General features: G+C 37.6%; 1 long non-coding RNA gene and 1 other non-coding gene across 2 annotated transcripts in view; both read right to left on the bottom strand.

The window, feature by feature from the left end:
* Nucleotides 1-24,001, bottom strand: part of LOC143655617 (uncharacterized) — a 228,693-nt gene that overhangs the window by 91,913 nt on the left and 112,779 nt on the right. The window lies entirely within an intron of this gene.
* Nucleotides 1,427-1,533, bottom strand: LOC143656705 (U6 spliceosomal RNA). Its single transcript, XR_013162607.1, has one exon. It is a non-coding gene; the product is annotated as a U6 spliceosomal RNA (small nuclear RNA).

Below are 24,001 nucleotides of genomic sequence, written 5' to 3'. Positions count from 1 at the left end.
CTGTTAGAGCAGAGGAGTTATACACCTGAATTTACCATAACTGATAAGAATATTGCATGCCTTCTCTCAATGAACTTTTTATTCTGAGATCAAAAATTATTCAAGGCTCATCTAGATCAGTCATTGTAAACCACATGACTCACGTTTCTCAAAGTTCTTTTGTGAGTCTTGTTGGTGCCTGCCCTGGTTCCTGGGAACAGGATACTTGCCTTAATTGTCAACTCCTCGTCCCTCCATCAGCTATTCAGAGGCATGTACAATAGCTATTTCTATAGACCCTCACTATGGAGAAGGGAACTGAAAACAAACACATGTCAAAGGAGGAAGCTGACGGTCCGAATCCCGTCTGGAAGGAAAATTATCTGCCATTTTCTTTCTAAATGGGACAATGTGATTTTTAAGGCATCCATCTGAAAATGGCAGTCCAGACCCATCCCTCTTTATCAAGCTCCAACATCTCACCCCAGCAAGTGGATAGTAAGGTCAGGGTAGAGGAGAATTAACATGAGTTGTCCTACAGTGGGGTTTGAGCAGAAGGAAGTCCTGATCTGGACCCCACACATGGGGAAGGGAAGACCATGTGATGTTCTCAAAGAATTACCCAGGACAAAGGGGAAGCATTACAAAGTGACCTCTAGCCATAGACAGACTTTAATGATACACCATTAACATATGCTGTTAACAAAACAGCATATGTAAACTTAGGAAGAAAACTAGAGACACATGAACTGAGAAATTGACAATGGCTATCTCTACATGCTAGAAAGGAGGGAGATGTATTTATTTCTTTTAATATTTTTTGCTTACTTATCAGCTCAAAATTCTCTATGGAGCACGTATATTATGTTTATAATAAGAGAAAGTTATAAAAAGGAAAAGGAAAAGTCTAAAATATGGTCATGGCACAGCAATAAAATAAAGTTTCTGCTTAGGATATTCACTCAGTTAAATGACACGGTCATTTTCACATCACAGGCAAGGAGCTGATATGATGGAGTAAGAAGTTGCATTTTCGGACTCTAGGTCAATAGTCTGTTATCCTTTCAGAAAAGGAGGATCTCTTAAAATCACTATGTATTAATCAACATTTACCATCAAAATTCCTAAAACAAGTTTTCTTTACATCTGAATAACTCTTGTGGCAGATTAAGTCACTAGTGACCCCCCACAGTGCAAAGCCTCACCCTCACCTCATTGCTATAGGTTGGAGCTTTTATATAGGTCTAGAGCAAATAAGAAAATTAAGGAAAATTTGAGGCTCTTTAGATGAAGGTCAATTCATCTAATTTTCCAAACTTTATTTATAAGAGTGCTGATGATAGTAGACTATACAGACATACATGCGTGCACGCACACATGCACACACACACACACACACACACACACACAGAGGTTTCTCTTTTACACTGTCTAAGGAATTTTTACTAAAAATATGGAATGCTTCACAAATTTGCATGTCATCCTTGTGCAGGGGCCATGCCAATCTTCTCTGTATCGTTCCAATTTTAGTATATGCACTGCCAAAGCGAGCACCACATGTAGATTTTAATGTTACCATTTGGTAAAAAGCAAAGTCAATAATGCCATATCTATTTATCCCCATAAATTCCTGTTTTAGACATTATTACCCCATAAAATTTCAAAGTCTGGGAAGAAATCCTATTCATTCGTTCAAAAATTATCTGTTGAATACCTATTATTCTCTACTGGGTTTTGCTAGGGAACATTTCAGAACACCTATTTTAGTGGAAAAGAAGTCCCCCCAAAAAAAAAACTAAATATATGAATAAAATAAATTTACATGGCAATTTGTTATGAAAAGAACAAAGAAGGGACTGAGAAAATGAACGAGAAGGGGGAACTCATTGCAGATAGTTTGTTCTGAGCAGGTCTCTGTGGGGAAATAATATTTCAGACCGGGATATGAAGGGACAGTAAGATCTAGCCAAGTGACAAGTGAGGAGAAGCACATTCCATGCAGAAGGGAGCACTTTTGCTCAGACCATGAGATGGGAATGTGCTTGGCACATGCAAGGAACTGAAGGACCAGTGGGCCTAAAAGGATGGGCGAGGAGCAAACTCTGAAGGGGACCCAATGAGAAGTTCATTCTAATAATAGCAGCCTAATTAAACTGGAGAAACGAGGCTAAAGCTAAGACATCTATTGGAGATAGAGTCACCAGGACTTGGTGATGAATTGGCTGCAATGTGAGGAAAAGGGAGTATTCAGAGATAACCTTAGATTTCTGGCTTGAGTAACTGGATAAACATTACCATGCAGTGAGATGGAAAATCTTGGCAGGTTACCTCTACAAGCCTCAGTTTCCTCAGCTACAAAATAGGAATAATAATGTTGACCTCATAGAATTGTTCTGAGTAATAAATAAAAGGTAAAAGACTTATAGTGTCTGGCATTTGATAAGTACTACATATATGCTGTCTATTATTATTAGATATGGTAAAGAATAGATGCTATTACATGTTTAAAATGATTTTTCTCAAGTAGTTTAATATCTCTCTGGCTTTTAGAGGATGATAGTGACTTTAAGGTGAAACTAAAATACTGTTTGTCCAAGGGGTCAATAATATTGAAATCCTGATTTTGTCCAATTACCCCACCTTTCTGTGAGGTCTCCAAATGAAAATAACACCTTCATTACAACTGGATTTTTGGTCCCAAAGCCCAGTCAATTTAGGCCGGATGTTAGGTATATTTCTTTTTACTGTCCCAAGTTTGTACTAGCTTCGTACCACAGCAGACTTGTTCAATTATTCCCTGACACCTCCTACTAGAGTGTAGTTTTCATCTAGGCTTGGGTTGCCTGAAATGGAGCCATATTCCACCCCTTTGAAAACACCACCCACTCTAATGAAATGCAGTCAAAGTTCTGGACTCCTCTTAGATACAGCAAAAGGACTGGTGTAAGACAGCACAGGGAGACAGGGTTCCTGAGCCCCACTCAGTGGACAAAAGTTACACTTCTAATGGGTTTAGAAAATTCTTCTTTTCATGGCTCAAGCTAATATGGGCTGGATTTCACTCCCCGGCCAAATTAGTGCATATTCTAAAACTATAAGGGAGAACTATGATATGCCAACCAGAGTCCCTACCGAGAGAAGCCTCCCTTAGAGAGGAACATAATGAAGTTGGGGGACCACCCAAGGGCTGTCGGGGGCTGAACAAGCCAGCGGCAGCAAGTGCTCATTCACTCATTCAATAAGCGTACACTGAGGACCTGTTTGTTAGGTTCATCACACAAATATCCCATTAGTCTGCATAGTTTTCATCATAAAGATAAATTGATAATATCATGCTTTTCTAGTAACTGTGGGTATGCTATTTTTTAAAGAGTCAAGCAAATTCAGTTTTATCAAATACAGCTAAATCTTTGAAATTTGAAGAGCAGTACAGCAGAACAGGTAATCTTTTTTTTCCTTTCTGAAAAAAAAAGCATATTTTTTATTTGTCTAAGCTCATTGCCATTCAGGGTGAAACCATTGAATGAATACTTTTTTTGCTGCTTGGATCTGGCTAACATGTCAGTTCCACATAAGAAAGACACTTTTTTTTCTTACATCCTATCATTTATTATTAGATTTACGAAATTGTTCTTGTGTTTTAAGATTTGTTATATAATAGGAAGAAATTTTTTTTAAAAATGACTTATCACATTGGGACCCTGCCCGCCCCCAACCCCCCACCACACAGGCACACAAACACACACACACACACACACACACATGTAAATATACATAACTTTGCAATTCCTTCTTATCATTCCAAGATGGTAGTCAAAAAAAAGGGTTTTTCCCTTGAAGAACATGCAAACATGCTGACAACAGCAGTTAGAGAAGTCATGAAAATATGGATCTCTCCTATAGAGCTAGCTAACTTCAGCTGCTTTTACCTACCCAGAAATACTAGTTAGCCATTAGAAAGGAACAGAGACTAATCACATGTGGATAACAGTAGCAGAAATAAAGTATTTGGGCATATATTGTAGCTATGAGAACTTTCCATTTTAAGAACTAATTAATGCAATGTCAATGAGTCCCCCACTATTTTAATGAGTTTAGTTATGTTCATCTGAACTTAAAATACATAGTAACAGTAATGATGGTTAGTTATTGTGGCCCAAGAATGTAATAAACTGAAACTCACTCTAGATGCCATCTGCATAGATTGGTTCTAGACTCCTTTACATTGCAGACATATTCATTATACCAAACCAATTTGTCCCCAGTGATTGAGACCTAGTCTTCTTATTAAGAATTAGTATATAAAATTTAATATAGGTGTATATATAAACAAGATGCATGATTCAAAAAATGTGAATGAAATGACAATCTTTGAGAATTTCATGAAAAATAATTTATTCTGTTTTAATTACCTATCTCATAAAAGAAATACCATACAATGGTTGACTTAAGAACAGAAATTGATTGGCTTACAGTTTCAGAGGCTAGAAAGCTTGCTTCCTCTCACGGTCAGTATCTTCTGGCCGCTAGCAATCTCTGGGTTCCTTGGCTTTATTGGCAATTAATATGACAGCATTTTCTCCTTTTACTTCCAGGTCCAACTGACTTCCAGCTTCCGGGGGCTCTGTGTGGCTTCTCTCTCCCTTCACTTTCACTCTGTTTTAAGGGACTCCAATAATCCAGATTTATGGCTAACCTGATTCAGGCGGGTCACACCTTAAGTGAAGTAACATCTTGAAGAGATGTTATTTACCATGGGCCACATCCATCAGAATTAGAACTAAGACCAAGAACTGGGTACATAATCCAATCCACCAGAGTCTTTTTGCTATTTCCAGGAACACTTGAAATGCATCAAGTTATTTTTTTCAGACCCCAATTATCTATACACAATACAGCGTTAGAATACAGCATTCACTGAGTTTTTTTCTGTATTCTAACAACCTAGTCCCATCACCTAGACTCTGAGGATTCTTCTGTTACTTAAGCTCTTATTATGTGACAATTAAATGTTTGATTCCCCTGAGAGCTCACAAGTTAATTTACCAGCTGTCTCAGAGTTCCAGAACAGCTTTTTCTTCATGGTAGAAGTACTTTTATCTAGTAATTTCACCCCTTCAAAAAAAAGACGCACACAAAAAAGAACAACATTACAAGTTATATTAAAATGTAATCTTTAGACTGTAAAATAACCAAGAATATAACTTCCACCCAATTAAGTGGTATGGAATACATTCTAATGACTGTTTTCAGCAGATACCAGCAATCGTTAGTAAACAAACTGCATGTTAATTCGCAGGTAACTGAGAGCACCAGGACAATAAAGTTCCCTTTAAAAGCACCGAGAAAGTAAAAATAAACAACAAAAAAGTTACACCAACAACCAAAATGTGCCACAAAAACAAAGCCTGTCTTCTTTGTAATGAACAAGATAATAACAAAAAAAGGTTAGCACGAGTAGAGATAAAACAGAAGTCTTCTAACTCAAATCATCTTGGAATTGAAGTTTAGTCAAGTTTTGTTAAAACAATAACATTCTAAAAAGCAAGCAGAAATGCAAAAGAATAAAATTTTCTACCTCCTGGGAGGAAAATACAGAATGTGCTGACAGGAGATGAGGAGGTAGCTTAATTGGGGCAAAAAAAGCAACATATGACAATAATTTGAGTCAACCAGCTAGCATTCCATTTGTTGAATACCAGTTCCATCTAGTCTAATTAAAGGAGTAATGACAAAGGAAAAGTATTTTGAAATGGACCACCCATCTCCCCTGCTGTAATAAAATGCCATGGTATTTTTAAGAAAGGAGAACCTGAGACATTTACTCTCATATTGATGGATATTTTCTTGTTAAAATGTTCTCATTTAATAGCTTCATTCCATAAACCTATTAAACAGAAATGAGCAGCAGGCAAGCTTGTCAGCTGGCTATCTAGGTGCTGATTTCAACGCGGGTGCAAAAAATAATCATGTCAGCATCATGCCTACCATAGGGGCCCCCCTTCAGCTGGAGTCCTCTCAGTAAGCTAGATGAGCTATGTATGAGTTCAGTGCCATAAAAATCTTCCTAAATATATGGTTCTTTTTTTCCCCCTTAGGGCCATTGCATTAGATCAGCAATTTGCATAGTTGAATGTAGCTGTGTATATAATGTTAGTTAGAATATTATATGTCTTCACACAGACTTGGTAATAAGAACAGGCAGGATGCTCTTAATCTGTCTTCCATTATAGGTAAAATATAAAAGAAAAGAAAAAAGTCACTGTGATTGCAACAAAGTGAAAAGGAGCACACTGCAAGCATAAATATAATGTCCCAAACTTTCTTCTAATCTGCCCCCCACCCAACTGAAGAGGGAGGTGGGAACTAAGAGGGAAGGAGGCTGGGCTGCTCTTCATTATCGAGAGACCAAGAAGAGGGTTGTGGTGCAAGAGGAGATGGAAAGACTGCTCTGGTCTGGGTGTGGAGATCCTTTGGGGTTTTCATGTATATGAAGCTCTGAAACAGCTTCCATGTTCCAGAAAATTGAGGAGTGGAGCAAAGGGGATTTGAAATGTGCTAAAAAAGGTTGAGTTGATCTTTCTTAATTGTCAGTAAGAAATGCAAAGGTATCTTTTAAGATTTCTTTGGCTGTTGAAGTGAGTCTCTTTAAACACAATCCCACACAGAATTGAGGAACCTTAAGGATCCATTTAAGTTTTCTACACCATGGCTTTAGCACCTAGAATTTATGAGCTAGAACTGAACCCAATATTAAAAAAAAAAAAAATAGTCTGCATACCCTTTGGTTGGTCTGACAGACTATAAAGCCACATAGATAAATGGGAACGTTTGAAAATTACTGGCATTACCACGTAAATAGCAGGAGGAAAAAAGTTTGAAATGTTATTGTTCATTCTAAGGAACGATTCAATGATATAATAAAGTGAAGAATAAGAGAAATTTTTCATCTTGTTGAAGTTGTGAGAATCATAAAGAAATTATTACAAAAGTCTGTAATTCTTTTCATTTAACTCCCACAAAGCGATACGTAATTGAATGTGCAAGGACATCTTCCAGATTAAGAGAACTGTGTGCTGCAGTTTATTTTTACCATTGTTTAATACCTTTAAACTTTAAATGCATTCGGAAAGTCAGTGAAAATCAGTAGATATTTAAGTAACACCAGCAAACTTATACATTTTGTATTTTCTAGATGGAACCATAAGAATCTTTTTTTTTTTTTACTCTCCTATTAAAATGGTCATGAATTCCAATTCTCTCTTACCAGGCTTTTTGTTTTAAATTCCGTTAAAGATTCTAAGCAAAGTCCTTAGAGATTTTAGACAGGGCTTCATATTTCTCATTTTGTTTCTTCTCTAGAGGACTATGACAATCCAGTTATCTCACAGAGTGAGCCGTGTGAATGCATCCATCCCTGTTAAAGAACCATCTCTTTTAAACAAAGTAGCAATTTCTTATATAAAAAGCATCAATATTTAGCCACTATTCAGATAGTAACTTCTTCTAGGGGAAGCTTAACTTTTTTGGATACAGGTAGGGAAAGAAAGACTATGAAAACCAATGACTTGCTAAATCATTTTACAATCAATTTTGAAGGAAGTAGCAATGTAGGCTTAAATCAAACCTGCAGGTGGTCCATGCCTATTGGCTTATACTTAAAGTTAGGCAAGGAACATTTAACAGTTTCCCAAAAAAAGTGCAAAACATTCTACTGAACAAACTATTACCATAAAATTCTTGCCTCCTCGGAATTTTATTTCAAAAAGCGATGGAGATGTCATTTATTTCCAAAAGGGATATCAATACCACCAAGTACATGGTACACCATAAAAATGAAGAACAAGATTTTGGAGTTAGACAATCCTAGGTATGAATGCCAAATCTGTGTATGGATCCCAGATCTTTTAAATGGGAAGTACATTAAGCATTTTTGCAATGATCAAAGAATATATGACTTGAATATATTAAGTATTCAGTAAGTTGATTCTTTCATTACTATTACTATTTATATAGATGAGGTGAAATCATCTGGAGACCTAATAAAGAAGGTTCCTGGGAGAAAGAGAACTAAATATCTTGTTGAGTCACAAAAGTTTTATACACTGATATTCAGTTATAAATCTTATAAGTCCATTGGAACTACTGGCATGTATGAAAATATGTTAAATATGCTAACCCACATAATCAGCTTTTAAACTTTTTAAAATTCTTAAAACTCTCCTTTTGTCCACCCCTTAACCTTTTCTGGTATGTCCACACACTGAGTCATAAACCTTTTTGGTATTAGACATTAAAAGATGGCATCTTATTTAAGATGACCTTTCTGTTCATTCATTAAACAAATGTTCATTGGGCATAAATTATGCATCAGGCACTGGAGATGCTCCAAAGATGGGAGAGGAGCTTACATTCTAGGGAGGAAAATTAAATAATAAGATTACAAAAAAACCTATGTTTTAGATAATAAATCTGTGAAAAACAATCTTAAGAAGGTGGGAAAAAAGAAAGTTGAATGAAGGTTGCAAATTTAAATAAGATGGCCAGGGAAACTACCACCTGAGGGTGATGAAAAGAGAAGAGCAAAGTTATCTGGGAGAGGAGCATTCCAGGTGGAGGAAACAGTCAATCCAATGGTGCTGAGGCAGGAGTTTGTCTGGTGTATTAAAAAATGAGATCAGTTTGGTCCCAATGGAGTGAGGCAGAAAGAAGCAGAAAATGAAGTCAGATAGGTAATATCAGGGCCTGGGGTGTGCGAACTATATATACAGGGACTGGTAGGTTGTTATAAGTTTGGGTCTTACTTTGGGGAGCTATTGAAGGATTTTGAGCAGAGGAGTGGCTTACATTTTCAAAGGATTCTGCTTGCTGTGTGCAAAATATAGTAAAGGGGGAAATTAACGAGACTAGGTAGGAAGCCTCTGAAATAAGTCAGGGGAGAGGGGAGAGTGGTTTGGACCATGTGGTTGCCATGGACAGGGAGGAAAGTGGCCGGTTTCTGGATGCCTTTTAAAGGTAGAACCAACAGGATTTGATAACAGATTGCTTGTGGAGTTTGTAAGAAAAAGAGAAATGAAGGATGACTCTTAAGGTTTTAGCCTGAAGAACGTAAAGAATGAAGTAGCCATTAACTGTGATGGGAAGAGTATTGATGGAAGGAGAAAGGGAGGAAAGGAAGCCAGAACTCTAATCTAGACTAAGGAAGCCAGAACTCTAATCTAGACTTGTCTGATTTCAACACTAGTATTCTTATCTACAACAAGTCAGCATACCACTTTCTATTTATTGAACACCCGTGATGTTGCAAGGGCTACGCTTTACCTTGTTAACATTTTTTCAAGAAGCCTATGAGGAAAATAAAAATAAGGCAAACACATAATGCCTATTACTATGTGTTCTGCATGTTATATGTGGTATATATATATGTGTGCATATATCTAACATGTTTGTGTGTGTATATATACGCATATGCATGTATACATACACACATGTATAAACTCTTCAAAATGATCAATGAATCGGTGCTATTATTATCCACATTTTACTGATGGGGAAACAGAAGTTAAGTAACTTATCCACAGTTACACTGTGAGTAAAATAATAGATCAGAGATTTGAACCTAGATATTCTAGCTCCCAGGTCTGTCATGTTGTCATCCTGGTTTTGTAAGGCAGAAGACCAAAGAGCAGAGAGCTTGTTTCTGCTGATGGTCACATGGTAAGAGCTGGCATTTGCACTTGGTTCTTTCCACCATTCTTTGACCAATATCTTGTCGAGAATAGCAGCTTTTAACTTTTGCTGGGGAAGGGGCCAGGAATAATAATGAAGCAGTGACCATGGCCTGCTATTTCTGGAAACTCTGCTCAGAAACTTAAAAAAAAATCTAAATATGTGTACCTGTGCATATTTAAGAGTACCTAGCATTGTTATTTAAAATCCCTTACTATGGAAGTTGGCAAATCCCCTCCCCACTTAACCTTAAAGGTAGAGTCTAAACTTCAATCAGCTGAGAGGTGTACAGAGGCAGCGGGGTGATGGCACGAGGCTCCCTTCTTCTAGATGACCTTTTCTCCCCCATCCGTACACTGGGTCTCAGATGGGAAAAGAGAGAGCAGATAGCAAAGACACTTGGTTCACTTTTGGGCACTGAATATAAATGAAGAAAGTTTAGGTAGAGGATGACTATCTGGTCAAGCTTTGTCAGAAATTCTGGAAAACTTTTGCCATCCACCATTTAATATATGATGGAAGGAAAAAAAGTGCCCACCTTTAAAACCAAAGCAGTAGCTCCCCTTGAATTTTTAAAGCTAAGACTAATTTAAGTTGACAAACATCTACTAGTGTTCAGCTTTCATGTCTTTAAGTTGGTTTCATAAGCTATTTTTCAAATTGAATTGGACACTTCGATTTTGTCTGTAGAAAAGATAATTATTCAGTAAGTCTGAGAATTATTCAGAAAGTCTATTGATGGAAAAATACTGGAGATGTTTCTTAAAAATCTACATGTAAATATATCCCCCCAATATTGCAAAGTATTTCATTTTCTGAAACACAAAGCTGATTAAGTCCACTCAGAAATGAACCAAATTCTTTCTGTAAATGAAACAAATGCACTTTCAACTAAAGAAGGAACAGGCATTGTTTAGTTTCTAGAAATTCTATGGAAACAGTAGATTCATAACAAAATGCAGATTCAGAACAAAAGTGCACAGACATTACAACAATAATGTGAAATGGGCTTACAAATTGCTTCCAGAAATGCTTTAATGTCAAATAATATTGAGTAATGCTGACTGTAACCTTGGAGATTGAGCTCTGGGGACAGACTGGATAGTGGGAGAGAAATGAATCTGTAGGAGATGCACCTAACACGCAGTTGGAGAAGCACATCTATTTGCAGCTGTGCAGGCATTTTTGGAACTGAAAGTTTATTGGGTTATATAGGCTTCTGGTTTGCAAAGCTTTTAGCTGATTCCTACTAGAAACCTGGTCCCAGATAAAGCCAATTCCTAAGGCATCCAGAGAAAGACTTTGAGGACTGTCTTTCTTCTAACCCTCACCTTTATTACACAAACCTAGAAAAAAAAGGAAATTCCTTAGTTTAGAATCAGAACCAAGATTAAGGTAGTCTGAGAAAAGCCCAAACTTCTTGCAGTGGAATTAAACGCTTTGGTTTGAGCTAAAACTGTTCCAGGTGGTAAATTTTGGGTTCACGGATTTATTAGATTGCCTACGCTAAAATAGGAACAATTGTAATACCTACTTATATTTTCATATTGCTTTGCAGCTTCTGAAGTTTTTACATTCATTATTTCATCTAAACAATTGTGTACAAGGTAGAGAAAAAATATTTCCAAGGCCTCTTTGTTCGTATCTCTGAACTTTGGTTTCCTCACTGTTCTGACCTGGGCCCACAGGTAGGGCCGCTCCAGCCATGAGACCGAAGAAAACACCAGGTGCCAACGGCAAAGTTAATTGAGAATTTACTCAAGATAGGGAGAGTAGCTCCGATGGTGGCAAGTCAGAGAATCACAAGAAGCTCTCCACAATTAAACAAAATCATAAAGCCAAATATAGGGGCCGGAGACAGACATTTCATTGCATATGAGATCATCCACTTAGAACTCCCATGACATATGGGGTGGTTTCTGACTACTCTATGCTTGGAAGGGGTTACAGATTAATGGAGGAAATTCAAGGAAGTGTGTGATAACATCTTACTTTTCTAGAAAGGCATACATGGTACAGAATGGCATCAAACTACTAAGGGGTCTGGTGTTTGTTCAAAGAACCATTTGTATATTCTTTCCTCCTGAGAGAGGCAAGTTTAAAGATTAACTGGGTCCTTTGGTGACACAGGCAGCTGTGTATTCAGACAGTCAGTGGGCAGAGACCAAATCATGGTTTCGGTTCCCACAGTCACCCCATGCTGGAGATAATGCTGCTGGCAGGGGCTCATTGCCTGGCAAGTACAGAAGTCCATGCCATGATATCGGGATTTTGAGAAAAGAAAGAACTTTAATACAAAGTTTGACAATCATGGAGATAGGAGCCACTGATCAAGTCTGTTTTCCTAAGTCTAAAGAGTTTATTGTTTTTATTGGATTCAAACAAAGGGAAGTGGAAAGTGGAGACAGTGACCGTATTTAATGTTTCAGTTGCGGTTAATAGGGAATGTGCAATCTTGGTGGAGAAGCCCTTGAAAACTGATTTTTAAAAAAAGTTATCTGGGGTAAGAACAAAGGGGATGTAAATTAGGTTGTAAAGAAAGATAAGCATTTGGATGCAGCAGTACTGTAAATCAAATAAATGTAAATAAGCTAAACAAATGGGCTGTAAGTTAGAGGCTGTGAAGAAGGGTAAGCATTTGGTTTCAGCAATGTTCTAAATCACTCAATTAACATAAGATCACAGCCACCGTAACAAGTAAAGGACCGGGAATAAGCTAAAATAATAATTACAATTACAAGTAAAACCGCTCTAGTCACCAGTTACAATAATCACAGAGACTCCACATACCTCATCAGACAGCTGTGTCTAAGGACAGTGTACTGTGAAAGCAGTTTCAGTTCCATTGTTAGGTATCCTTTCTAGAACAGATTCTATGAAACCACAATATCTGAATTAATCATCTATCTGTTTATCATTTTTTTTCCCGTGGTGATCGAGGGCATTGTCTTCACACTAAAACTGCCAAAGCCTTTAAAAACAATGACTTAGTTATTCTATGAAGTTGAGAGAACAAAGTTCCTCTAGTCATTCTTTAGAGTAGCCTTTTAAATGAAATCTCAGTACTGTAAGCAAGCTGTGAAGTTGAGCTCTTAGCTCCCAGAGGAGCAATATGGAAATGTAAAGTTTGCACCCAGCTATGACTATAAGCTTTCATCTGTTACTCCAGACTGGAGGGCACCATGCCCAGGTGTCACCGAAAATGCAAATCCTAAAGGAAGTAGTAAATAAGGGTAAGCAACTAAGGAAGTTCTCCATACTCCTGCTACCAGCTACCCAAGATGATTGTCTTTTTTTTTTTTTTTTTTTAGGTCTCTAAAGTCTGTAAAAGCCAATAGAAAAATCACCACAGGGAGGCAGATTTGGGAATCCGCCCCCCCCCCCAACTCTTCCGCCAGCATGAATAAACCTCTTTTTCCTTGTCAGCCATTCAGTGTATCTTACATGCAGCAGTGCCTAGCAATGAACCCAGATTTGGGGGGTTGGGGGTTGGGGGGTACACCTACAATTTAAACTACAATGATTTGAACATTTAATTTATTTAATGATCATCACAGAATGTATCTATCCATAATGATGTAAAAAATTTTTAAATGTCAGTAGAAAAAAGTTATTTCTTATTTCTACAGATGTGAAAATAAGGCTATACTTGGTGAATATTGAGTGCATACTTAGTGCTAAACACAATTCTGGGTGCTTTGTATACTCCATCTTTTGATTCTAATACAGTGGAGTGGGTATTATTCTTTCTTTCTTTTTTTTTTTGTGGAGGGGAAGTGCAGGGCGGGGGTTGTATATTAGCTTGCTAATGCTGCTGGAAAGCAATACACCAGAAATGGAATGCCTTTTAAAAAGGGAATTTAATAAGTTGCAAGTTCACAGTTCTAGTACTGAGAATATGTCCAAACTAAGGCACCAACAAGAGGTTACCTTCACTCAAGAAAGGCTGATGCCATCTGGAATACCTCTGCCAGCTGGGAAGGCCTGTGCCTGGCATCTGCTGGTCCTTTGCTCCTGGGCTCCATTGCTTTCAGACTCTGTTTCCTGTGGGGATTCCTCACTTGGCATCTGTGGGCCTTCACTTTAGCTCCTCTGAGACATAACTCTGGGTTCTGACTTCCTTAGCATCTCATAGGTAGGCACATGATGACTTCTGCTGGACCTGCATCTCCAAACTTCTGGGTCTCATGTTGGCTCTCTCAACTGTGAAGCAACTGTTCTCCAAGTATCTGCATCTGCTCTGTGGTTTCTTCAAAATGTCCCCTCTTTTAAAGGACTCCAGTAAACTATTCAAGGCCCACCTTGCATGGGCGGGGCCACATCTCCATCTAATTAAATGGTCACACCCACGAGATTGGGCATGTCATATCTCTGTAGAGAAAACCTAATCAAACCCTACAGTATTGAATCAGGATTAAAAGAAACAGTTGCCCCTACAAGATTGGATCAGGATTAAAATGGACTTTTCTGTGGTATATAAAAGCTTCAAACTGACATGGTGTTGGTAGGGGTAAGGGATGTAAGGAAGGAAAGGCTAAGAGAGTTTGCTAGATATTTACTTAGGTAGAAAGTAGTGGAGGAGGATTTGTACCCAGATATGTTCAGCTCTAGTGTGTCTTGTTCTTTCTAACAGAAATATTAGTGAGGATGAAAACATTGTAAATCTCAGAAAAAGATGAAGAGTCACACCAACAATGCTTATCTCTATGGAACAGCCTGACATTGAGGCAAGGAAAAGATTCTGCATTGTTAGCAGCCCTGCAGATCAAATCTTAGTTGTCTTAAAAGAAGAAAAACCTCAAAGAATCTAATTACATACATGACCCTGTGTCACAAGACCCTTCCCCAAATGCCTTTCAACAATACTCCTTAAAATATCTGCTCCAGAAAGAAGCTGTCTGTGGTAGATTTAGTTATATACCCTGTTTTAGTTTGCTAAAGCTGTGGAAATGCAATATACCAGAAATGGTTTGGCTTTTACAATGCAGATTTATTTGTTTGCAAACTTACAGTTCTGAAGCTGTGAAAATGTCCAAATCAAGGCATTAATAAGACAATACTATCTTCCTGGAGACAATCTACCAGCAACTCTGGGCTCCTCTGTCATTGGCAAGGCCCATGGTGGCATCAGCTGGTCTCTCCCTTCTCTTCCAGGTTTCACTGCTTCTAGCTTCTGACTTCAGTAGACTCCTCTGTTTTTGTGGCTTTCTCTCTGAGTTTCTGAGTCTTTCTCTTTTAGCTTCTGTGTCTTTCTCTCTGTATTTCATCCTCTTAAAAAGGACTCCAGTAAGAGGATTGGGACCCACCCTGAATGAGGTAGATCACGTCTCAACTTAAGATCCTGCTCATCAAAAGATTCTACTTGCAGTGGGTCCAAATGCACAGGAATGAATTAAATTTCAGTAAATGATTTTCTGGAGTACATGCAGCTTCAAACCATCACATACTGCAGCATAGGCATGTTTGTAATCTTATCTGGCATTCCTGTGGATGTAAACCTCTTGTAAATAGGATCTCTTGAAGATGTTATTTTTAGTTAAGGTATGGCCCAAGTAAATGAGACTGGGTCTTAACCCATTTTACTGAAGTCTTTATAAAGAGAAGAAAGTGGAGGTCAGATGCTGGAGAAGGTCACAGGGAAAAGCTGGAAGTCAGTGGGAACCGGATGCGCAGAGAAAAGGAGAGGACATTGCCATATGACAGAAAGCAGAGATACAAGCCAAGAAACCTAAGGATTGCTGGCAGTCAGCACCAGAACTCTACAAAGATATTTCAAGGAAAAAGTCCAAGATCTTGATATCAGACTTCTTTTTTGCCTCAAAACCATGAGTCAATACACTTCCATTGTTTAAACCAACCCATTATGGGGTTTTTGTCATAGCAGCCTGGCATTCTCAGATACCACCTCATTCAAGGATAGAATTATACCTATACAAAAATCCCATGAAAAGATAAATGAGTTAAGAAACTGAAAAAAATTACAAAGGAAGGACAGTCATCAGAAAAATAAATGTTGTCATAAAATAGATGGGTAACCAAACATATGGTCAGAAATTATCAAACCTGAACAAAGTAATTGCTCCTTTAAGTCAAGAGCACTGCAAAGATGTACAATCTTGGCAAATATGAGGCAACCAAATGGAAGGAAATGAAATAAATTTAAAGATGATCAAGAGTTATATGAAATAAAACTAAAACATTTCTAAAGCTTTTGCTTTGGGCTCTGCCGTTTGTTTGCAGAAAACCTAAGAGCAAGCAATTTGCTCTCTTCACAGCAGTACTTTAGAGTTTTGTCATAATAAATGGGTCTAATAAGATATGACAAGACCAAAGGAAGTGGATGTAAATTTACATTTTTGAATATGCTTGTTGTTTCACATCATTCATTTAGGGTATGCAGTTGCTTTTGTAGATTTTATTTTTACTATTTAAATTTGGGAATGATGCCAATTTTTGTATTTCCTTAATCAGTGTGTCCTCTCTGGTGATATAGATTGCATTATATATTGCATTATGTAATGACTTTATTACATACATGTTACTTATATAGTACATATATATTATACATGTATCAATATATACTGATGTGTATTGCACTTACAAATACGTAAATAAGAAGGGGCAAAAAACAGACTTTGCATTCTACTTAGCTCTGCAGAGAGATCTTAAGCAACAAAATCTTGGTGTCATGATGTATAGAAATGGAGTAGAGTATTAAACTATACTCAAGAATTTAAAAATATGTTCAAGCATTTAAAAAGAAATCTGAGGGGCAAAATTATTTGAACAAACGGAAAATGTAGCATTAATTCAAATAGGAAGAGCCAACATCTTGCTTGAGTAATCTATAAATTTGATACAATTTTAATTATACTGCTCATGGGATTTGTTTTGGAGCTATACAAGCAAAAGTTAAATTAAAAAACTTGAAAACAAGAATAACAGAAAATTTCTGTAACAGAAAAGTAACGAGCTGAATTGGGCAGGGAAGGGGACTAGTCCTGCAAGACTGAAATGTTGAAAGCGTTTTCACAAGAACTGCAAAACAGATTAATGGAACAATCAGAAAGGTTAGGCAAAATACACTTGGAGAAAGTAATATAAGACAGAGGGAGTATTTCAAAGTCGTGGAGAAAAGGTGGCTAGTCATATTGAAAACAATTAATTTGGATCCCTAACTCATACTTTACATCAAAATACGTTCTTGATGAATCAAATATTTAAATTTTTAAAATGCCAATGGGAATATAAAACAGAATTTTAAAATAATAGGGGAAGACCTTTCTAATTAGCACACAAAACACAGAAGTCATTAAATATGAAAAAAATTGGATTCTAAAATACATTTCTATATAGCATTGGACATAATAACCAAAGTCAAAAGGCAAACAATAAACCAGGAAAAATACCTGCCACTTGTATCATAAAGAGTTAACTTTCTTAATCTACTATTAAAAAATGATATGAAATAATAAAATAAATATCCAAATATAAAAATGGGAAAAGATATGTGTGTCGGCTACCCTTAGGCTCAATAACTCACTAGAAGGACTCCTGGGACAAAAGGAAGCTGTTCCACTCACAGCTACAGGTTTTTTCAGTGAAAGGAAGGAGATTAAATTCAGCAAAGGGAAAAGGAATATGGGGCAAAGTCCAGGAGAAGCCAGGGACCAGGTTCCAGGTGTCCTTTTGCAATGGAGTTGCACAGAGTGCTTAAATCTCCCAGCAGGGACATGTGACAACAGGTGTAAAGTGCTACCAGGCAGGATAACACTTGAGCACACAGAGCCTTGGGGTCCAGAGTTTTCACTGGGGGGTCATCCATGTAGGCATGCAGCGTGCACTTGACTAACCTCAGTCATTCAACATCTAGCCTCCTCCCAGGTCAAACACAGGTGGTCAACACAAATCATGCTGTTAGTCTAAACCATCTGATAGAGCTGGTGGCCCAGGTCCTCAGGCATACAAAACATTCTAACCTGGTGGAATATTCCTAAGGCTCAGAGCTCATTGCAAGGAGCCAGCCAAGAGTCAGTCTGGAATCAGTCCTTTCTTGGGAATGTGCAGGCTGCGAGCAACCCAAGCCTGCTCTATTAACCCTTTCTTGCACAAAATGAATATATATCTCTGGGAAAAATGTGGTCTGAACACCATACCAACCCAGCTTAGACCTGAGACCAAAGAACATGGCTGGCATGGAGTTACCCATGGGTTTAATTAGACTTACATCCAGAAGAAGATTATTCCAATGGCAGCTGGCAAAGAAATGGAAGCCAGTGTTCCATGCAAAAGGGAGAGAGAGGCGTGACCCAGGAGTGACTAAGAAAGGTTTAGGTCTTCAGGGTGTGACAATGGAGTGCCAGCAGGGTTTTGGGAGGTGTGATTAGGAGAGGAGAGTTGTAATGACAGTCTTTCCCCCCTGAGGGGGTCAGCTGACCTTTAATACCTGTCCTGGTCATGCAGGAGCTGCATATAGTGACTTCTTCTCATAATGGAGGAGGGGGCAGGTCCAGCCCTGGTTCCTCAAATACACTGTAATTTGTTAACCTTTCACAAAAGAAGACACTATTTTAGACAGGTCTTGGGATGCATGCACTCTTACATACTGCTGATATGAGTGTAAAGAGGTAAAAATGTAAGCTCTATGGAATGCAATTTGTCAATATCTATCAAAATTAAAGTGAATGTATTCTTTGACTTGGCATCCCCTTTTCTAGGAATGTATCCTACATACATACCTGCATATGTGTGACATGATATATGCACAAATATATCCATCTCAATATCAGTTTTTGCAGTCAAGGACTGGAAACAATTTAAGTAGTCACCAAAGAAGGCTATAAACAAAACAATTACATATATTATACAGAAGAATACTATGTGGCTATTACAAGGATTGGGAGAGCTCCCTATTTACTAATGTAGAATAAATTCTAAGATCACGCCTCATGGGTGGGCCATGGTGGCTCAGTGGCAGAGTTCTCACCTGCCATGCTAGAGACCTGCTTTCAATTCCTGGTACCTGCCCATGAAATAAAAATAAGATGGCACCTCACAACATGCACAAAAATGAACTCAAAGTTGATTATAGTACTGAATGTAAGAGTATATACTCTAACACTTTTAGAGAAAAACATAAGACAAAATCTTAGTGACTTTGTATTAAATAATGATTCTTTGAAATTAAAAGCATGACTCATAAAAGAAAAAGATGATAAGTAGTATAATTTTAAAATCTTGTGATTCAAAAAACAGTGTTGAGAAAATGAAAAGACAAATAAAGACTGGAAGAAAATATTTTCAAATAAATATCTGATAATGAACTTGTATCCAGAATATACAGAGAGCGCTCAACAACTCAATAATAAAAAACATAAATAACCCAATTGAAAAACAGGGAAAAGTTTTGAACACACATTTTCACCAAAGATATACAAATGGCTAATAAGCACATGAAAAGATTTTAAACATCATTACTCATTGAGAGATGCTAATTAAAAACATAATGAGCTACTACTTTGCACCCACCAGGGTGGTTATAATAAAAAAGACAGACAATAACAAGTATTGATGATGTTGTGGAAAAACTAGAAACTTCATACATTGCTATTGGGAATGTAAAATCATGCAGTCACTTTGCAAAACAGATTGGCAGTTTATGAGATTGTTAGACATAAATTTACCATACAACCAAGCAATTCCAGTCCTAGGAATCTAGCTAAGAGAAGTGACATCATATGCTCACACCAAGATGTGTGTGTGAACATCCATAAAAAAATTATTCATGGCAGTCAAAAAGTGAAAAAAATCCAAATATCCATCAACTGATGAATGGATAAACCACATGTGGTACACCCGTAATGGAACACTGCTTAGCAATGGAAAGAAATGAAGTACTGAGACAAGCTACAACATGGATGAATCTCAAAAACATGATGCTAAGTGAAAGGAACTAGACACGAACATTCATATATTATATAGCTTCATTTATATAAAATGTTCAGAAAAAGCAAATCTATAGAGACAGAAAGTGGATTAGTATAGAAAGTAGAAAACTGAAAATGGTCCCTTGGGGTTGGGGTAGGACGAGGAAAGGAGAGCGAATGGGCATGAGGGATCTTTCTGGAGTAATGGAACTGTTCTAAAATTGGACTGTGGCATGGTCACATGACTGTAAATGTACATACAACCATTGAATTTACATTTAAAAGTGGGTGAATTGTGTAGTATGTAAATTTTGCCTCAATAAAGCTGCTATTTTTTAAAAAGATGCTGCACAACAGTGTGTATGGAATACTGCCATTTGTAGAAAAAAAGCAGACCACAGCTGGGAGAACATACAAAAAAAAAAAAATGGCAATAGTGGGAGCAACCATTGGGGGAAACGGGATGGGTAGGAAGGGGCTGAGAAGAGAAGAAAAGTTCCTTTGTACTGTGCAATGTTTTGGACGCCTTGAATTTTGTGCCACATATATGCCATCACTATTAAAAAAATAGTAACAAAATCTTTTGAAGGTCTTGACTGCTGTTGACGGAAGGGGGTCGGTAATTGTAAGGGAGTCATTGGAAAGTCTAAGAGGGTATTCTAGTTTGCTAGCTGCCAGAATGCAATATATCAGAAATGGAATGGCTTTTAAAAAGAGGAATTTAATACATTGCTAGTTTACAGTTCTAAATCTCAGAAAGCATCCCAATTAAAGCAAGTCTATAGAAATGTCTAATCAAAGGCATTCAGGGAAAGAGACCTTGATTCAAGAAGGCTGATGAAGTTCAGGGTTTCTCTCACAAGTGAGAAGGCACATGGCGAACACAGTCAAGTTTTCTCTCTCAGCTGGAAGGGCACATGGCGAACACAGTGTCACCTGCTAGCTTTCTCTCCTGGCTTCCTGTTTCACGAACCTCCCCAGGAGGCATTTTCCTTCTTCATCTCCAAAGGTTGCTGGCTGGTGGACTCTCTGCTTCTCGTGGATACATCATTCTCTGTTGTCTCAGAATCTCCAAATCTCCAAAATGTTTCCTCTTTTATAGGATTCCAGTAAACTAATCAAGACCCACCCGAATGGTTGGAGACACGTTGTTCTAGTTTGCTAGCTGCTGGAATGCAACACACCAGAGACGGATTGGGTTGTAATAAAAGGGGATTTATTTCATTAGTTATTCAGAGGAAAGGCAGGTAACTTTCAACTGAGGTTCTTTCTTACGTGGGAAGGCACAGGGTGATCTCTGCTGGCCTTCTCTCGAGGCCTCTGGGTTCCAAAAACTTTCCCTGGGGTGATTTCTTTCTGCATCTCCAAAGGCCTGGGCTGAGCTGCTAGTACTGAGATAAGGTGTGCTGAGCTGCTTGCACTGTGCTACATTGAACTCTCTCATTTAAGCACCAGCCAATTAAATCAAATATCATTCATCACAGCAGGCTTGCCTCCTAGCTGACTGCAGATGTAATGAGCAACAGATGGGGTTCACGTACCATTGACTCATGTCCACAGCAACAGAACTAGGTACCTTCACCTGGCCAACTTGACAAAAATCTAACTACCACACAAGTCTCCACCTAATCCATCTTAACAACCACTCTTGATTGAGTCATATCTCCAGGGCGATGATCTAATTAGTTTCAAACATATAGTATTGAATAGGGATTAGAAGAAATGGCTGCCTTTAGAAAATGGGATTAGGATTAAAACATGGCTTTTCTACGATGCGTATATCCTTTCAAACCAGCACAGAGGGAAATGCGGTATCGTTTATTTTTAGAAATTGTTATTTTCAATTTCAATCATGGCCCAATATTTACATGGTAATGTTCTAATATGAAGGGACCTAAGAGAAAATGTATGGAGATTCTGAGCTGTGGATACCTGTGTATTTCATTATAATAGGGGAGCTGACATCTGAGAATGGGAAGTCTGTGGCCATAAGTGATCACTCAGAATGGTTTTTGAATAGTAGTGCACTGCCCACACATTTCAGTCATTTTGCTATCATCCTTTTCCCTAGTAGATACTATGTATGTAGCTAGAACAATATTGGAAAACATGGTTCATCTTCTATAGCTCTTTTATCTTTAAATTCTCTAATTCACTATACCACTGTACATTTTTGGAATCTAAGTGAATTTACTTCTTTTTTTTTTTTTTTTCACATGGGATGGCGTTCCACAGAACTTAAGTTGTTAAACAATAGTCAAACTTCTCCTTATGGCATGTTAAATTCCCTTACAACCAATTCCTTAACGATGTTTCTGTATTCTAACAATTTTTTAATCCCTAATCCATTGCTCACTTGTTATGCCTGATGTTGAATGAGGTGATATTACAAGCAAATGAAAGTGTTTGAACATCCCATTAAGATTTGTGATAATGAAACTCGAAAATACTCGACAAGGAAAAGCATTCTGTAAATTACCAATTCTTGGAAATTTGTAAGAATATTTCACTTCGAAATGAATCTGCAGTGCTTAACGTGAATATCTATTACCAGAAATAGGTGAATCGAAACAGGATGCTAAGATCTCTTCCTTTGTGACTAATACCTGCATAAACTCTTATGTTCCCTTGTGGCTCTCTCTCCTCAGTGGCATGGAGATGAGAATGATATCATAGTCTGATAATATGTCAAATGATGGTTTCTAAATGAAATGTTTCATTTAACCTTGGAGACCCACTGAAAATTTCATTTCCCACCTGATAATTCTTATTTAAGGTTAGGAATGAAAGTAAAGCAGACAGATAATGTATGCATAGGCATCTAAGGGGAAGCAATATGAGCATAGCTAGGGTTAGCCCCTGGAAACATTGTGATGTAGAGATAAGTTACTTAAGAGAATAGGCTCTGATTTAGATAACTGAGCTCAAATCCCAGCTCTGCTACTAACTAGCTTGGGTAATGATGTTGAGCAGGTTAATAAAATTCTTTAAAATTCAATTTCTTATGTGCAGTAACAATAGTATCTACTACATATGGTTGTTAGGAAGATTACATAAGATGATCCTTGTAAGGTATACAGTAAAGACTTCATTCATTATTGTTCAAGGTCATGGTTTTGATGGAAGTTTCAAAATTTATAGCAAGAGAAGAATAAGTTTAACCAGGGTGTTTTTCATTTAAACAAGATCAAGAATTCAAATGCTATATAGGGTACCAAAAATGTGCTCAAGATTTCTCTGAATAATGACTTGAAGATCTCAGAATTATGTGGCGAGGGGAAATAGATGCGGAATTTTAAAATTAACTGCATGAACCTGGACAAGTAATTTAAGCTTCTGAGCCTTAGTTTCCCACCTATAAAATGAATATGATCACAGTATCTTATTGTGAGGATTCAAAAAGTCTATGAATATAAAACAGTACAGTGCCTGCCACAGTCTGGACACTCAAAAAATGATAACATTTATCAGGAGGATTATTGTAATTATTGTTTATGTACACTCAGGAAGAAAATGTTTATGTGCACTCAGGAAGGCAAGAATATAACTGTCAAACAGAGTATATTGTGTCTAAGCTGTGTGGAGGAAAAGGAGCTGTATTTGAAAGCCTAAAAATACACTAAATTACGACAGAGGCAAATAGAGCTGCACACAGGCCAGGTCTCACGAGAAAAGAGGAAAGGAAACATTTGAGCAGGAAACACCTATCCAAAGAATTCAAGAAGAACCCTTGAGGTAAGTCTAAAGAGGAAGAAGGATAAAATGAAAGCATTGATTGATCTCCAGTTGGTAAGAGTAGGTGGAAAAGGGGAGAAAAACAAAATAGAGATAAACAACAGCTGTAGGAGGAAATCAGCATGAAGATGCTACGGGAGTTTGGTAAGAAGGGGCTATTCTGTTTAGGACTAAAGTCCTCAGGTTAAGGACAAAAAAGCAAGTAGCATATCTTTCTTTACGGAGAATTTATGGAGGTAAAGCAAAAAGCAAAAAGCAGCCCCAATAAGGACAGAGACAGCTTCCTAAATGAAACAGAGTGTAGGCTATCCTACTGGGGCCTGAGACTAGTAGAAAATATGAGTCAAAAGGGAAGGAAACAGAATTTGAAAGAAACTGTGAAGCCCTAATTTAAAACACACATGGCGTAACTACAATCAACAGGAAAAAAATATGCAAATAACACAAAAAGCTGGAAATGTGGCCTAAGGGACTCTCAGAGAAGAAAAAAAAATTGGATGTATTCTTAGTGCAAAAATAAGGGTTGGTGCAGGAGAAAAGACAAATCCTTATAGAATAATTTCAGATAATACATGTAGCTAGTACCCCTCCAGCAGGAGGACCCTGTGGACCTTAATTCTCACTTCCCTCAT

The sequence above is a fragment of the Tamandua tetradactyla genome, chromosome 14 (genome assembly GCF_023851605.1).
Source record: "Tamandua tetradactyla isolate mTamTet1 chromosome 14, mTamTet1.pri, whole genome shotgun sequence".
Taxonomy (NCBI): Eukaryota; Metazoa; Chordata; class Mammalia; order Pilosa; family Myrmecophagidae; genus Tamandua; species Tamandua tetradactyla.
Note: the sequence above shows the minus strand (reverse complement) of the source record. Positions and strands in the feature narration are given on the sequence as shown.